Consider the following 18,518-nt stretch of genomic DNA (forward strand, 5'->3'; position numbering starts at 1 on the left):
AATTCCTCCGTCATTATCAGCAGAGCTTGAAATCAAAGTCTACCATTCATTAAAGTTATGCATTTTGTCTCAAATGTGAATTTGAACTAGAGGGGGGAAGGAAAGGGGGTGGGGGGGATGAGGGTGAGGGGTTGTCCTTGCGTCATAAGAAGCATTGAAAGATATACAGCAACCACCCTGACAACAGATGATGGATTGGATGTGTTGGGTCCATCCATCCATTGGGACCATACCCTGTGCAGAACGTTGGTGCTGCCTAAGCAGTCTCCTTGACTATTGGGCACAATCTTGATGGGTCGCCACTCCAACAAAGGATACCAACAATCTGACACTCATTTTGCCGACCTCGGAAGGATGACAGGCAGAGTCAACCCCACCTATTATTAATTCAACAGCGAGCAGGATTTGAACTCGGGATCCTCGGATCCCGAGCCCACCACCCTAACCATTAAGCCAACACCAGGAATATAAGTGGGGTCGTGATTTCTGAATAAACACCTTTCAGTGTGTGTGTGTGTGTGTGTGTGTGTGTGTGTGTGTGTGTGTGTGTGTGTGTGTGTGTGTGTGTGTGTGTGTGTGTGTGTGTGTGTGTGTGTGTGTGTGTGTGTGTGTGTGTGTGTGTGTGTGTGTGTGTGTGTGTGTGTGTGTGTGTGTGTGTGTAGGGTTACACTACTTCCCATGACATCTTACCTGTGGTTGGCCGCACTAAGGGAGGGTCTCATGCCCTCTGTGTATTTGCGTGAACATACCTGATTATGTGCAGCCGAGCAGAGCTGCCAAGTCCACAACGGCCACCAATAGCCAATTGGTGGGGTAAAACTTCTAATCGGTGGAGTAAATCAGCGTTTTCTGAATCTAATCAATATGAGAAATGATATTAAATGAGACTAATCATTAAAGTGAAGAAGAATATTCAGGAGGAAGACATTTTCTGCCTGCCTTTATCGAGAACACAGCAGTTAAAAAGAAAACGTTGCTTTTTGGGTGCATTTTATGGCCTCGGAAATGCACGGGTAAGCTGCCTACCCTCCCCTCACGCTTCGTTCCCTTGCTCTTACTCTGCCTTCCCTCCCCCTCCCCTCACGCCACTGCCTTCTTCCCCTCCCCTCACGCCACTGCCTTCTTCCCCTCCCCTCACGACGCCTTCTTCCCCTCCCCTCACGACGCCTTCTTCCCCTCCCCTCACGACGCCTTCTTCCCATCCCCTCACGACGCCTTCTTCCCATCCCCTCACGACGCCTTCTTCCCCTCCCCTCACGACGCCTTCTTCCCCTCCCCTCACGACGCCTTCTTCCCCTCCCCTCACGACGCCTTTCTTTCCCTCCCTCCCCCTCACGCCGCCTTCTTCCCCCCTCCCGCCGCCTTCTTCCCCTCCCCTCACGCCGCCTTCTTCCCCTCCCCTCACGACGCCTTCTTCCCCTCCCCTCACGCCGCCTTTCTTCCCCTCCCCTCACGCCGCCTTCTTCCCTCCCCTCACGCCGCCTTCTTCCCCTCCCCTCACGCCGCCTTCTTCCCTCCCCTCACGCCCGCCTTCTTCCCTCCCCTCACGCCGCCTTCTTCCCTCCCCCTCACGCCCGCCTTCTTCCCCTCCCCTCACGCCGCCTTCTTCCCTCCCCTCACGCCGCCTTCTTCCCCTCCCCTCACGCCGCCTTCTTCCCCTCCCCTCACGCCGCTGCCTTCCACTCCCCTCACGCCGCTGCCTTCCACTCCCCTCTCACGCCGCTGCCCTCCCTCCCTTACCCTCTCACGCCGCTGCCTTCCCTCCCCCTCCCCTCACGCCGCTGCCTTCCCTCCCCCTCCCCTCACGCCGCTGCCTTCCCCTCCCCTCACGCCGCCTTCTTCCCTCCCCCTCACGACGCCTTCTTCCCATCCCCTCACGACACCTTCTTCCCATCCCCTCACGACGCCTTCTTCCCCTCCCCTCACGACGCCTTTCTTCCCCTCCCCTCACGACGCCTTTCTTCCCCTCCCCTCACGACGCCTTCTTTCCCCTCCCCCTCACGCACGCCTTTCTTTCCCTCCCCTCACGCCGCCTTCTTCCCCTCCCGCCGCCTTCTTCTTCCCCTCCCCTCACGCCCGCCTTCTTCCCCTCCCCTCACGCCGCCTTCTTCCCCTCCCCTCACGCCGCCTTCTTCCCCTCCCCTCACGCCGCCTTCTTCTTCCCCTCCCCTCACGCCGCCTTCTTCCCTCCCTCCCCTCACGCCGCCTTCTTCCCTCCTCCCCTCACGCCGCCTTCTTCCCCTCCCCTCACGCCGCCTTCTTCCCCTCCCCTCACGCCGCTGCCTTCCACTCCCCTCACGCCGCTGCCTTCCACTCCCCTCACGCCGCTGCCCTACCCTCCCTTACCCTCACGCCGCTGCCTTCCCTCCCTCCCTCCCCTCACGCCGCTGCCTTCCCTCCCCTCCCCTCACGCCGCTGCCTTCCCCTCCCCTCCCCTCACGCCGCCTTCTTCCCCTCCCCTCACGCCGCCTTCTTCCCCTCCCCTCACGCCGCCTTCTTCCCCTCCCCTCACGCCGCTGCCTTCCACTCCCCTCACCTCACGCCGCTGCCTTCCCCCCCCTCCCCTCACGCCGCTGCCTTCCCCTCTCCTCACGCCGCTGCCTTCCCCTCTCCTCACGCCGCTGCCTTCCACTCCCCTCACCTCACGCCGCTGCCTTCCCCTCCCCTCGCGCGGCTGCCTTCCCCTCCGCGCGCGCGCGCGCACACACACACACACACACACACACACACACACACACACACACACGTATATACATATTAAGATGAGGAAAGGGAATGTGGCACATTAATACAAAGCAATATGTACAACAGGGGAAAGCAACGATTTGTGGGGTGCGGCAAAAGAAATGTAAATACATACAAAAGAGGACACCGTGCAGAGCTAACTTGATACTAAACTTCCACAGGCTTATCTTACACTAACAATGACAGGCACCATCACACACATACCAGAGGAAATTAGAAAGCAAGAGAGATGATAAAAGAATGCGGTGTTTTCAACTTCTTTTGTACCTGGCGTGACCAATGGGCCCACACTTCCCAGTCGCTTAAAAGGGGGATGAGGAGGTTGGAAAACTGAAGGCGTCTACTGTGTAGTTGAGGCAGAGGAAGGTGTAAAGATGTAGGTGGGGGGGGGGGGTTGGAAACAAAGAAAATAACATGTGAGGATAGACTTAATGTGAGTGTAAAGAGGTCTGTATGTGTAAATGTATATGGGCTAAGGCATCGCTCGGTCTGGTGTCTGGCTTCTTTGCTTGTCCACTGCTTCGCTCCGTTGACACCAAGAACAAAGGGCGGGCCAGATAACAAAAGGAGAGCGGGCAGGCCAGACGAGAGAAGGGTGGGCAAGAGAAGAACAGGCGGGCCATGCGGGAAACGTGCAGGGAAGAGGGTGGGCCAGATCAGAGCTTTCTTTTATACTTCCCAAGGCGGGGCCGGCAGTTGAGAGCGGAACAGGTGGAGCGATGGGTGTTTCCCCACGCCCTCACTGGTGCGTGGACTCGATCCACTGTCTTGCCCCCGCCCCAGTGAGGATTTTTCACAAGAAATGGCCTCATTTGCTCTGGACTCCATCATGCAACAGAGCTCTGAGAATAGCATGGGCCGAGGGCATCTGGCAGCGTTCTCCAGCCAGAACAAGTGATGGACAACAAATGAGGGCCGCAGTTAAGTGGCACGCTAGGGCTATCCCCACAACATTGAAATGCACCCAGCACACACTCGTGCCCCAAGACAGTTAACAGAATGTCCAGCCCCGAGTATCTTTAAGAGAACGGGCTGCTCCAGAGGGAAGTGGTGGTCGTTGGTGGTGATGGTGGTTGAGCGATAGCAGCAGAGGTATAGCATAGCAATTGTAGTGTGGTGATTGTGAGTGCAGGGGAGTTTGAGTTGTGGTCCGATGATGTGGGGATTATTCTGATGGTGTATGAGATGCTACAATGTTGGGGTTAGTGTATGGTGAAGGTCTGAGGTGAGCTCAGTTTGAGAGTGGTGTGAGGTTTGACACGGAATGGCGTGCATATACAAACGAGATATCTGTTGCCATTGTCTGCATGCTTGTGTGAAGGAAACAAGGTTTGTGTGAGCAGCAAAGTAAATTTGATGAAACAATAAAGAATGGGAATAAAGACGTACCTCAAAGCCCTTGCAACACATTTTGTCCCATCAACCCACTGGACACAAGCGAAGGGCGATCTAAAACGGATACTAAAGAAATCACTCTTGGGACCGCTGTATATTGTCTGTCATTGCTGGAGGGAGCGCTGTCTTGGCAGAACCGCAACAATATAATATGCGTAAAAAGTCACAATTGTGCCTATGTACGTGTGTGCATACGCTCCGCCACCACCGGTTGTCATCTCTACTTGCAGGTCTCAAACACTGAACACAGCCTTCCCTGGTCCTGAAAAATCCATCTTCACCACAGCATGGAACCATGACTCGTGGACCAAGCCATCTCCTTATCCATGATCCATTTTCTACTCCATACCCGAAGTGGCCTCTGGGGTACACCTGGTCTCATTCTTTTCCCACTCGGTCTCATCCTTTCTTGACGGGATAGAGTCGGCAAAACCAAATAATCTGTAAAAGGCTGGTGCGCCGGGCCATGTCCCAAATGCATGTCGATCGGCACAACTACAGGTGCCACTCTCCCCCATCAAAGCTGCCGTACCCGGCTCGGTTGTTGCTCCCATCCAAGCCACTGTATTCAGTGTGGTCCTGGATCCCACGAAACTCAGTTCTATGCTGGCGGAGCTTGGCAAAAATGGAGTTGCCAAAGCTAAGGGTTTCATTCTCAGGCTGTTAGTTGTTGCTCCCATCCAAGCCACTGTATTCAGTGTGGTCCTGGATCCCACGAAACTCAGTTCTATGCTGGCGGAGCTTGGCAAAAATGGAGTTGCCAAAGCTAAGGGTTTCATTCTCAGCATGATGGGGTCAGCAAAACCCAACAATCCACACGACTCTGGGCGCCACATCCAAAGCTGCCGTGCATGGCTCAATTCTCACTCCCATCAAAGTCGTACTATGCACGGTCCACGATATCACAAACCTTGGTCTCTCTCTCTCTCTCTCTCTCTCTCTCTCTCTCTCTCTCTCTCTCTCTCTCTCTCTCTCTCTCTCTCTCTCTCTCTCTCTCTCTCTCTCTCTCTCTCTCTCTCTCTCTCTCTCTCTCTCTCTCTCTCTCTCTCTCTCTCTCTCTCTCTCTCTCTCTCTCTCTCTCTCTCTCTCTCTCTCTCTCTCTCTCTCTCTCTCTCTCTCTCTCTCTCTCTCTCTCTTGCCCTCAATGGTCGGAACTTTGCAAGAGGGAGTTCGCCAAAGCTCGAGCCTTCCCTCCTCACAGCACGGGGTCAACAAGTCCCACCAAACTGCAGGGCCAGGCCACGTCACAAACACGTTGAACGGTGTGATACCGGGCACATCTCATCTCATCAAAGCTGCCATTTTCAGCTCAGTCTTTACCGTCTTCGAAACTGATATATTCATGCCACCTCCCCCTCGCCGCGCGTGTGTGTGTGTGTGTGTGTGTGTGTGTGTGTGTGTGTGTGTGTGTGTGTGTGTGTGTGTGTGTGTGTGTGTGTGTGTGTGTGTGTGTGTGTGTGTGTGTGTGTGTGTGTGTGTGTGTGTGTCGTCTGCTGCCACCAGTAGTAATCTCCACACCAGTGAACGGAGCCTTCCCTGGTCTCAAACCATGCATTGAAGCACTCAAAACCCGTTAAGACCCTTTACACACTTTATAACCCAAAGATACTGGACCCTAAAAACACTTTATACCCCTGAGAGCTTAAAGGCTCCAATGACACTTTTGGACCCAAAACACCCCTTAAGATTCTGAAGACCCCTGGAGACTCTTAAGACTCCATGTGGCAAAGGAGAAAAGACAAGGAGGAAACGGTGTCCATGACAATTTCACCCCATTGTAATGAAATGGGATATTTTTGTGATTTTATTTTTTCCAAACCTCAGGAATTTTTCAACATGTCAGATTGAAACTTCCACGACTTATTTGTACGTATGTGTAGTACATGTGGATAAAATCTGGAAACATCAAAGGTCAAGGTCAATGCCATCCAAAAAATGTAAAACACGTCTTTGGCGACAATTAGAAAATGCATCAATGACGTTTGTTATGCACAACATTCATCACATAAAACACTTGATAGGTCCAATTTTACAAATCACCAAATTGATGTTTCCATGGCAACTATTGTTTATTTGGACTTCACAAGTATCGTGCTATGCATGACATAATGTATATCAAAACATATATTTTTAATCACTAACGATGGTTCTTCTCAGCACACCACCATTGTTGATAAAGTAGACATCTACCATGTGTCACGGTCCACATCATCACTTTACGTTGAATTCCCGTTTCTACCAATACATACTCCCAAAAATTGCTTATTTGAGGTAAGACTGATAAGAACCCCAGTTGGTGATGGCACCCTGCTCAGTTATATTTTTCTACGACACCAGGAACCCTTTAAATTAAAGTGTGATGGACGACACCGACAAACATACACACACACACACACACACACACACACACACACACACACACACACACACACACACACACACACACACACACACACACACACACACACACACACACACACACACACACACACACACACACACACACACACACACACACACACACGCGCAGTGGTGGCGAGGGGGAGGTGGCGTACTTTGCCACCTCTCCTTCTTCAGGGAGGGATGGGACCAAAGACCACGCTGAACACAGCAACTTTGATGGGGGGGGGGAGAAGACCCATGACGAGGGCGGCAGCTTCTGTGGGACAGAGAAGCATGTATGTGGTACCCATACCAGTGTTGCACCGTTCAACATGCGTTTGCGGTACAGCCTAGGCCTGTAACTTGGTGGGCTCTGTTGACGTCCTCCGGGCGAGGACAAGGGACCGAGCTTTGGCGACTTCATTTTGCTGACTTCCTCCTGCCAAGGACGAATGTGACCAAGCTTCAGTGGGAGTGAAGACTGAGCCGAAAACAACAGCTTCAATGAGGACAAGAGCCGGGCACATAGTGCCTGGTATTATACTGATCGACATGTGTTTAGAACATGGCCTTGCCATGCAGTCTGGACTGGAGGGCTTTATCGACTCCATCAAGCAAAATATGAGTGGGACCAAACTTTAGTGGGATTGAGGACCGTGCTGAATATAACAGCTTCGGTGAGGCCGAGGACCATGTTTGTGGCATCCGGTATCACGGCAATCGACATGAGTTTGGGATGCGACCTAGCCATGCAGCTTGGTGCACTTTGTTGGCTCTCTCACACCAAGGATGACTCCCTCTTGCTGACTCCCTTCCATGGTACACTTTGACGACTCCTTCCAACAGAGGATGGATAAGAGCGAGCTTCAGTGGGACCATATGTGGAGATTATGATCGGTAGCAAAGGCACGCCATGTCCGGGCGAGCGGGGGTGTCCCGGGTGGGATCGGGCGAACCACCTGAGGGCACATGGGAGGTCGTGTGAAACGACATCATCATCATTAAGGGCATGGGATGGGAAATGCTCTGTCGAGCACAAATGAGGAGATGGCTTGATTCACGAGTTGTTGCTCTTTGCTGGGGTGGAGATGGGTGCTTTGAGACCAGGGAAGGCGACGTTGAGTATTTGGGCCTGCATGTGGAGATGACGATTAGTGGCGGCAGCCGACAGAGACACGCACACCTTCAACGGCCCCAATTATCCCCATCTTCTTGTGGCATTGGCCAGGAAACGTTTTTAGCCAAAGTCTTTCACTAACATTCCATGGGAGCAGAGTTGGGCAGGAATTTTAATTTGTTCAGTGGCATATAAACTCACCGACTCTTCATGAAAAATATAAGGGATCTTTAACATTCACCTAGCAGATGAGTCCCCTGGCTTTCCAGTTTAATGTCCGTCCAAAGGATGGCACATACAACGATGCCCTGCATATAACACACCAGAACGGGAGTTGATAGCTGGGTCGAGATTCAAACCCAGGCTAGACACCTCAAAGGGAAATGTGCACACCTCTAGAGCCTAAGCTATCCTGCCAGTATAAAACATAATACAGTGCAGTATACATACATGGTGGAAATAGCACCACCCTTTGGTGGTAGCCAGTATTACAAATTATGTTCCGTTATGACGAGTATATGTTGTGATCAATAAAATGTTTTTCAAAAATGACAAAAATTATTAAGTGCATTTCCAAGAATGTGCTGCAGCACATTGCCCACAAAAGGTGGGCTGAGAAGAGTACTCCCAGGTGGGAATGCCCACTTGTATATGTAATTATATAAAAATATGTATATTTAAAGATAATATATATCCAGATAATATACAGGACCGTCCAGATGTCTTGTGACTCCAATTTAATTCTCTAAAACTTTATATTTTTACCTGTGATATGCAGCGGGTCTACAAGAGTTCCACATGGTTGTTGTTGTTGTTGTTGTTGTGGTTCTTATTGGGGGGTCGATTTTTGATGTGCACCCATTGGTTGGACAGCTGCCAGACCCCACCCACATTTGTCGCTTGACTCCACCAACCATTGAACCCAAACAAAGTAATATGGCCACCATCTTATTTTTCTGGTGGGCCTAACATCAGGCCTGTAGGCCAATGCTGATTAAACACTGCCCAGGCTTGTTGAATCAGATTTCCGTTGGCTTTGTTTGGATCAGTGTTACTCATGATGAGGCCAGGTCAGGTCAGACATGGAAGCATATGCCGGAGCAGCGCATCACTGTGTCCACTTTCTGACAGTACTCAAGGGGCCTCCGTCTGGCCGTCCACCAGGCAGATGTCTGGCCCGTCCCCATCTCCTTGAGATGCCGATCAACCTTCTGCAACCACGAGGCACATTGTCAGCCCGTTGGCCTCCTCCACTCAGAGGCTCCCTCGCTGTGAGAATCTGGTGAGCAGGATCAGTGTCAGGAAAATGAGCCACATGTCCATACAGCCGCAGCTGATGCTCACGGACTATATAGGGAATAAATCTCATCTGAGTCTTTCTCAGAAACCGCTCATTGGGCACAAAGTTCGATCAGCGATAGCCAAGGATTTTCCGAAGACACCTGGTACCTAAGGAGTTAAGTTTCCATCCCAGATCCCTGGTCAGAAGCCAAGTCTCGCATCCGTAGAGCAAGACTGGAAGAACGAAGGACTTAAAGACTTGGACTTTTGTCTTCCTGCCGACAAGAGTTGTTCCGACAAAACAGACTTGACAGACTTGTACCGACAGCGACACACCCCATGATGCAGTGAATCTATTCACGATGAGGGACCCTGAAAAATAATTATATGTCGAAGAAAATTAATAGTAAGGTTTAATCAAGCCTGTCAGCATGCACAGTAACACCTGAGTTACATAATAATTTTTGAATGACCCCATATTGGGGTTAAACAATCCGTGACCGTTTGATGAAACAGCTCGTTCTGATATAACCATGGCGGATGCTGACATGGATGAGAAGTGTCGAGTTAATCTTTTAATAGCGCATTAAATATGTTTCCCAATCGCGCAGTTCATCTTTAAGAGTGCAGTCATACTTGTTGTATACCAATGGGTGTGTAATATAATGTAAGCGACATAAAAATAGGACTGCGCGTCCTGAAGGTCACCTGGATTGGGAGCAACTGTCACTCAAACTCCCCCCACCAACCCCCGCAGACCCCCTAAGACCCTGTGGGGGGAAAAATTTATATTAATGTATTCTAAATTGTAACAAATAGAGTTTTAGAAATGTAACTTTTATGCTACAAGTTGAATTGGCTGTCCTTTCTGGCCAAGAGACTTTTGCCCTAAACGATGATAAATGTCTTGGTCTGGAGGGGAGTGACCTGAGCTGATAACAGTGAACCTTTGCCTCGAAATGTACAAAGTAGCTTCTCGTCCAAAGGGCACGTCTGCAGTCTGGGTTGATAGCCCCCACCACTCTCTCATGAAAGTATAAAATGCTTTGAAATGTAAAATTGTTTCAGTGCAAGTACCTGAGGAAGTATTAGAATCTCAGTGGCTTGTGCTCCTTGGAACTGACCAAGTACCAAGTTAGAATAAAACTCTCTGATGTAATGTGGAAGTGAATTGAATCGGGTTGGTCTAACTGTTAACTGAAGTAAGAATAAATGAAATAGAAGCAAATAATATTGCAATCAATGGGGATTCTTAAGTTCATTGTACGAGGGTGAGAATTGTATGGTGTATAATTAGAATAATAAATTGTTTCACAAGGAAGGACTTGTGTTGACATCGGTTATCAGTGTCAATAGGGTTTTATGCAGGATTCTATAACCAAATCGGACAAACGTTAAACTCTCTCTGAAGTCAAATAGGATTTCACAATCGGCCAGGTAGAATCCTTCAACAATCACAACAAGGTGGGTTAAAAAAATCCACATCAACCCCAACTTATTTTGAATGCCGTGAACAAACTTTACTTAGTACATCACGGCTGTTGAAGGTTGTGGTCAAGTTTCATCGAAATAGTGTGTCGTTTCGAAGAAGAGGGCCAATACCTAATTTGTGGAGGAGGGGAGGAGTCAAACCCCCCACTTGCTCCCAGTCGACCCTCTAAATGAGTGCAGATTTTGATGCGGTCAATACACTTTCGTTTGGCATCAAATATGAAGGTTGGGGCAAAGTTTCATCAAAATCATGTGTTTGGTTCAAATGATAATGACTGAAGTGTTTACAGACTCACTCACCCAGGGACGCTGCTCGATCGCATAAGCTCACCGGACTAAAATCCAGGTGAGCTAAAAATGGCATATGTAAACTTTATTAAATATTATGATTGTAAATATTACCAATGTCAATGTTAAGGGTCCAGTCTCGATGAGAATCAGCAGTTTCTTTGCACAGGATGATTCGACCGACGCCTTGTCCTGTGGGAAATTTTACGCAACATTACCAGCTGGTCCACTTGTGCAAATGAATGAGAAAAGGGGAAAAAACGTTAGGGGTCACAAGACATCTGGACCCCTGTGCACATATAAATATAAAAGTAGATGCCATAATATATATTTTGCTATGATTTTTTTTTTGGCAGGGGGTGGGGGGGATTTTTAAGTGGAAACAAGTTTCAACAACTTTGTCACGTTTCAAACGAACGTACCAGCATGACAAGCAAGACCGCTTGTTGACATGGCGTTTTGAAAACACATGTCATCCTTTACACCCGGATTAGACCCTTGTTTTGGTGTGGGTCCCTGCGTGGTACAGGGTCCACGTGATGGAAGGGTTTTCATTTTGAAATCTTATCGGTGCAAGTGTTTAAGCCTTGGAGGATTATATCGAATATATTTGTGTTTCCATCGCAGGGAACCCAAAAAGTACTGTGAATCTGTGTGACGTCCACTGTGTTCCGACCCCATGGGCTTCATTAAAATGCACCTGAAAACCGATGGGGAGAAAACGGGAAGAGGCGATATTTCAGGAATCACAATGGACACTCACGAACAGAGGCGGAACGCTGTGAAAACACAACTTCTTGGACACCACGCCTTGGTATCATCCTGCCATGGTTTGTCCAGCAAGACAAACAGGATGTAATTAGTTGAACACAAACTATTAAAACCCTATGGGCAGCAGAATGTGCGTAAGACATATGTGTTATGAAGAGAGTGTCACGGGTGGGTCACAGAACAACGGCGGCTCTGCTGCACAGGGCACACACCTTTGGGTTGTTTTTATAACCATCGGTCAAGGTCATGAAAATTCACATTCCGAAATGACACAATCAGGTATCATGTGAATCAAATCAACACGAACAGGTATCATCCAAATCAAATCAACACCAACAGGTATCATCCACATCAAATCAACACCAACAGGTATCATCCACATCAAATCAACGCCAACAGGTATCATCCACATCAAATAAACACCTACAGGTATCATCCACATCAAATTAACACTAACAGGTATCATCCACATCAAATCAACACCAACAGGTATCATGCACATCAAATCAACACCAACAGGTATCATGCACATCAAATCAATACTAACAGGTATCATCCACATCAAATTAACACCAACAGGTATCATCCACATCAAATCAACACCAACAGGTATCATCCACATCAAATCAACACCAACAGGTATCATCCACATCAAATCAACACCAACAGGTGTCATCTACATCAAATAAACACGAACAGGTATCATCCACATCAAATCAACACTAGCAGGTCTTATCCACATCAAATCAACACCAACACGTATCATCCATATCAAATCAATACCAACAGGTATCATCCACATCAAATAAACACTAACCGGTATTATCCATGTCAAATTAACACCAACAGTTTTCATCCACATCAAATCAACACCAACAGGTATCATCTACATCAAATAAACACCAACAGGCATCATCCACATCAAATAAACACTAACCGGTATTATCCATGTCAAATTAACACCAACAGTTTTCATCCACATCAAATCAACACCAACAGGTATCATCTACATCAAATAAACACCAACAGGTATCATCTACATCAAATAAACACGAACAGGTATCATCCACATCAAATCAACACCAACACGTATCATCCATATCAAATCAATACCAACAGGTATCATCCACATCAAATAAACACTAACCGGTATCATCCATGTCAAATTAACACCAACAGTTTTCATCCACATCAAATCAACACCAACAGTCATCTAGTCTGGATTTTAAATCCCGATCCGATTATAAACTGTCGGTATCATCCAACAGGCATCATCAGATCAGATCAGGTCAGGCTATTTTTGTAAATAGTAAGACAGACTCTCATTGAGGTGCAGTGAATGTGAAAAGACGTGCTCTCATCGAGGTGAAGTAAATGATCACAAATGTGCTCTCATTGTGCTTCAGTAAATGCGAATAGGCAGGCTCTCATCGAGATTTAGTAAATGCTAATCGGCAGGCTCTCATGAAGGTGTAGTGAATGCTTATAGACTGGCTCCCATCAAGCTTGAGTAAATGCTAATAGGCGGGTTCTCATCGAGCTTCAGTAAATGCTAATAGACGTGCTCTCATGTAGCTTTAGGAAATGTGAAGACATGCTCTCATCGAGCTTGAGTAAATGCTAATAGACATGCTCTCATCGAGCTTCAGTAAATGCTAATAGACATGCTCTCATCGAGCTTCAGTAAATGCTAGTAGACATGCTCTCATCGAGCTTTTGTAAATGGTAATAGACATGCTCTCATCGAGCTTCAGTAAATGCTAGTAGACATGCTCTCATCGAGCTTTTGTAAATGGTAATAGACATGCTCTCATCGAGCTTCAGTAAATGCTAGTAGACATGCTCTCATCGAGCTTTTGTAAATGGTAATAGACATGCTCTCATCGAGCTTTAGTAAATGCTAATAGACATGCTCTCATCGAGCTTCAGTAAATGCTAATAGACATGCTCTCATCGAGCTTCAGTAAATGCTAGTAGACATGCTCTCATCGAGCTTTTGTAAATGGTAATAGACGTGCTCTCATCGAGCTTTAGTAAATGCTAATTGGCGGGCTCTCATCGAGCTTCAGTAAATGCTTATAGGCAGGCTCTCATCGGAATGTCGTGAATGCTCATAGACCTGCTTTCATCAAGGTGCAGTAAATGCAAATAGATGTGCTGTCATCTCGCTTTCGTAAATGCTAATAGACATGCTCTCATCGAGCTTAAGTAAATTCAAATAGGCAGACTCTCATTGAGGTGCAGTAAATACTAATTGGTGGGATCATCGAGATTCAGTAAATGCTAAGACGTGCTCTCATCGAGCTTTAGGAAATGCTAATAGGCGGGCTCTCATCGAACTTGAGTAAATGCTAATTGACATGCTCTCATCGACATTCAGTAAATACTAATAGGTGGGCTCTCATCGAGCTTCAGTAAATGCTAATAGGCGGGCTCTCATCGAGCTTGAGTAAATGCTAATTGACATGCTCTCATCGACATTCAGTAAATGCTAATAGGTGGGCTCTCATCGAGCTTCAGTAAATGCTAATAGGTGGGCTGTCATCGAGGCGCAGTAAATGGTAATAGACGTGTACTCATTGAGCTTCCCTAAATGCAACTAGACATGCTCTCAACAAGCTTTAGTAAATGCTAATAAACGTGCTCTCATTGAGGTGCAGTAAATGCGAATAGACAGGCTCTCATCGAGGTCTAATAAGTGCTATTACGTGGGCTCTCATCGAGCTTTAGTAAATGCCCATAGACATGCTTTCATTGGGCTGTGGTAAATGCGAAGATGCAGGCTCTCATTGAGCTTTAGTAAATGCGAATAAGATGGGCTCTCATTGAAATGTAAATGCTCACAGACGGGCTCTCAGTTAGATGTAGTAAATGCTCATAGGTGGGCTCTCATCAAGCTTTAGTAAATGCTAATAGACAGGCTCTCATGGAGGTCTAATCAGTGCTATTAGGTGGGCTCTCATCGAGCTTTAGTAAATGCTCATAGACATGCTTTCATTGGGCTGTGGTAAATGTGAAGATGCGGGCTCTCATCGAGCTTTAGTAAACGCGAATAGATGGGCTCTCATTGAAATGTAAATGCTCACAGACGGGCTCTCAGTTAGATGTAGTAAATGCTCATAGGTGGGCTCTCATCAAGCTTTAGTAAATGCTAATAAACAGGCTCTCATGGAGGTCTAATCAGTGCTATTAGGTGGGCTCTCATCGAGCTTTAGTAAATGCTCATAGACATGCTTTCATTGGGCTGTGGTAAATGTGAAGATGCGGGCTCTCATCGAGCTTTAGTAAATGCGAATAAGATGGGCTCTCATTGAAATGTAAATGCTCACAGACGGGCTCTCAGTTAGATGTAGTAAATGCTCATAGGTGGGCTCTCATCAAGCTTTAGTAAATGCTAATAGACAGGCTCTCATGGAGGTCTAATCAGTGCTATTAGGTGGGCTCTCATCGAGCTTTAGTAAATGCTCATAGACATGCTTTCATTGGGCTGTGGTAAATGTGAAGATGCGGGCTCTCATCGAGCTTTAGTAAACGCGAATAGATGGGCTCTCATTGAAATGTAAATGCTCACAGACGGGCTCTCAGTTAGATGTAGTAAATGCTCATAGGTGGACTCTCATCAAGCTTTAGTAAATGCTAATAGACAGGCTCTCATGGAGGTCTAATCAGTGCTATTAGGTGGGCTCTCATCGAGCTTTAGTAAATGCTCATAGACATGCTTTCATTGGGCTGTGGTAAATGTGAAGATGCGGGCTCTCATCGAGCTTTAGTAAATGCGAATAAGATGGGCTCTCATTGAAATGTAAATGCTCACAGACGGGCTCTCAGTTAGATGTAGTAAATGCTCATAGGTGGGCTCTCATCAAGCTTTAGTAAATGCTAATAAACGTGCTCTCCTTGAGGTGTAGTAAATGCTAATAGATGTGTTCTCATCGATATTCAGTAAATGGTAATAGGTGGGATCTCATCGAGCTTTAGTAAATGTTAATAGATGTGATTTCAGAGCTTGAGTAAGTGCTAGTAAGCGGGCTCTCATCGAGCTTCAGTAAATGCCAATAGATGTGCTCTCATCAAGCTTTATTGTATGCCAATAGGTGGGCTCTCATTGAAGTGGAGTAAATGCGAATCAGTGGGCTCTCATCAAGCTTTAGTAAATGTTAATCGGTGGGCTCTCATAGAGATGTAGTAAATGCTAATAGACGTGTTCTCATCAAGCTTTATTAAATGCAAATAGATGGGTTCTCATCGAGATGTAGTAAATGCTAATAGGCAGGCTCTCATCGAGCCTTAGTAAATGCTCAGGAGCGCTATCTCATCGAGGTGTAATAAATGTGAATAGCTTTTGTAAGTGCGTAAGTGAGAATAGGTGGGATCATCATGATTTCATAAATGCTAATAGAAGTGCTCTCATCGAGCTTTAGTAAATGCAAATAGATGGGTTCTCATCGAGATGTAGTAAATGCTAATAGGCAGGCTCTCATCAACCTTTCTTAAATGCTAAAAGGTGGGCTCTCATCCAGGTAAAATAAATGCTTATAGGTGAGCTCTCATTGAGCCTTAGTAAATTCTAATCGGCGGGCTCTCATCGAGGTGTAATAAATGCAAATAGTCGTGCTCTCATCAAGCTTTCGTAAGTGTGAATAAGCGGGCTCTCATCAAGGTGTATTAAATGCTATTAGAAATGCTCTCATCAAGTTGGAGTAAATGCTATAAGACGTGCTCTCATCGAAGTGTAGCGAATGCTAATAGACGTGCACTCAACAAGCTTGAGTAAATTCTGATAGACATGCTCTCATCAAGCTTTCGTAGATGCCAAGAGTCGGGCTCTCATCAAACTTTAGTAAATGCTAATCAACTTCTTCTCACCAATCTTGAGTAAATGCTACTGGGCAGGCTCTCACCGAGCTTCAGCAAATGCTAATAGGTGGGCTCTCATCAAGATTTTGTAAATGCTAATAGGTGGGATCATCAACATTTAGTAAATGCTAATAGATGTGCTCTCATCGAGCTTTCGTAAATGCTAATAAGTGGGTTCTCATCAAGCTTTAGTAAATGCGAGTAGATGGGCTCTCATCAAAGTGCAATTAATGCTAATAGGTGGGATCATCGAGATTTAGTAAATGCTAATACACGTGCTCTCATCGAGCTTTAGTAAATGCTAATAGGTGAGATCATCGAGAATTAGTAAATGCTAATAGGCAGGCTCTCATTGAGGTGTACTCAATGAAAATAAGCAGGCTCTCATCGAGGTGTAGTAAATGCTAATAGGTGAGATCATCGAGATTTAGTAAATGCTAATAGGCAGGCTCTCATTGAGGTGTAGTAAATGCTAATAAGCGGGCTCTCGTCGATCTTGAGTAAATGCTAATTGCTCGTCCCTCATCAAGATTTTGTAAATGCTTATGGCAAGCCCCTTATCAAGATGTAGTAAAAGTTAATAGACATTCACCTCAAAGTTTTAATAAATGCTCAATGCTGTGCCACTCACTGAGGTGGAGTAAAGGGCAATGGACGGACCCCTCATCACGCTTTTGTAAATGTTAACAGGTGGGTCCCTCGTCAAACCTTCACGAAATCACGATAACAGACTCCTCATTGCGATTTAATGAAGGTTAGACGACAGGCTCCTCATCACGATTTAGTGAAGGTTAGACAACAAGCTCCTCATCACGATTTAGTGAAGGACAGACGACAAGCTCCTCATCACGATTTAGTGAAGGTTAGAAAACAAGCTCCTCATCACGATTTAGTGAAGGACAGACGACAGGCTCCTCATCACGATTTAGTGAAGGTTAGACAAGCTCCTCATCACGATTTAGTGAAGGATAGACAACAAGCTCCTCATCACGATTTAGTGAAGGTTAGACAACAAGCTCCTCATCACGATTTAGTGAAGGTTAGACAACAAGCTCCTCATCACGATTTATGAAGGACAGACGACAGCCTCCTCATCACGATTTAGTGAAGGTAAGACAACAAGCTCCTCATCACGATTTAGTGAAGGAAAGACAACAAGTTCCTCATCACGATTTAATGAAGAATAGACGACAGGCTACTCATTGCGATTTAGTGAAGGTTAGACAAGCTCCTCATCACGATTTAGTGAAGGTTAGACAACAAGCTACTCATCACGATTTAGTGAAGGTTAGACAACAAGCTACTCATCGCGATTTAGTGAAGGTTGGACGACAAGCTCCTCATCACGATTTAGTGAAGGTAAGACAACAAGCGCCTCATCACGATTTAGTGAAGGACAGACGACAGCCTCCTCATTACGATTTAGTGAAGGTTAGACAACAAGCTCCCCATCACGATTTAGTGAAGGACGGACGACAAGCTCCTCATCACGATTTAGTGAAGGTTAGACAAGCTCCTCATCACGATTTAGTGAAGGAGAGACGACAGGCTCCTCATCACGATTTAGTGAAGGAAAGACAACAAGCTCCTCATCACGATTTAGTGAAGGTAAGACAACAAGCTCCTCATCACGATTTAGTGAAGGTAAGACAACAAGCTACTCATCACGATTTAGTGAAGGTTAGACAAGCTCCTCATCACGATTTAGTGAAGGTTAGACGACAAGCTCCTCATCACGATTTAGTGAAGGTAAGACAACAAGCTACTCATCACGATTTAGTGAAGGTTAGACAACAAGCTACTCATCGCGATTTAGTGAAGGTTGGACGACAGGTTCGTCAGAGATTTAGTAAATGCTAATCGGCGGGCTTTCATCGAGATTTAGGAAATGCTAAAAGGTGGGCTCTCATCCAGGTACAATAAATGCTTATAGACGGGCTCTCATTGAGCCGTAGTAAATGCTAATCGGCTGGCTCTCATTGAGGTGTAATAAATGCTAATAGACATTCTCTCATCAAGCTTTCGTAAGTGTGAATAGGCGGGCTCTCATCAAGGTGTATTAAATGCTTTTAGAAATCCTCTCATCAAGGTGTATTAAATGCTTATAGAAGTGCTCTCATCAAGTTGGAGAAAATGCTCAGACATGCTCTCATCGAAGTGTAGCGAATGCCAATAGACGTGCACTCATCAA

General features: G+C 46.6%; 1 long non-coding RNA gene across 1 annotated transcript in view; it reads right to left on the minus strand.

Moving 5' to 3' along the window:
• The window catches only part of LOC147031193 (uncharacterized), an 88,660-nt gene that overhangs the window by 25,951 nt on the left and 44,191 nt on the right, over positions 1-18,518 (minus strand). The window contains exon 5 of the long non-coding RNA XR_015056722.1: positions 10,814-10,891. This is a non-coding gene — a long non-coding RNA (uncharacterized LOC147031193). The remainder of the gene's footprint in view (positions 1-10,813; positions 10,892-18,518) is intronic.

This window comes from Eptatretus burgeri, chromosome 3 (genome assembly GCF_056783735.1).
Source record: "Eptatretus burgeri isolate ZD-2024b chromosome 3, Ebu_testis_v1, whole genome shotgun sequence".
Taxonomy (NCBI): Eukaryota; Metazoa; Chordata; class Myxini; order Myxiniformes; family Myxinidae; genus Eptatretus; species Eptatretus burgeri.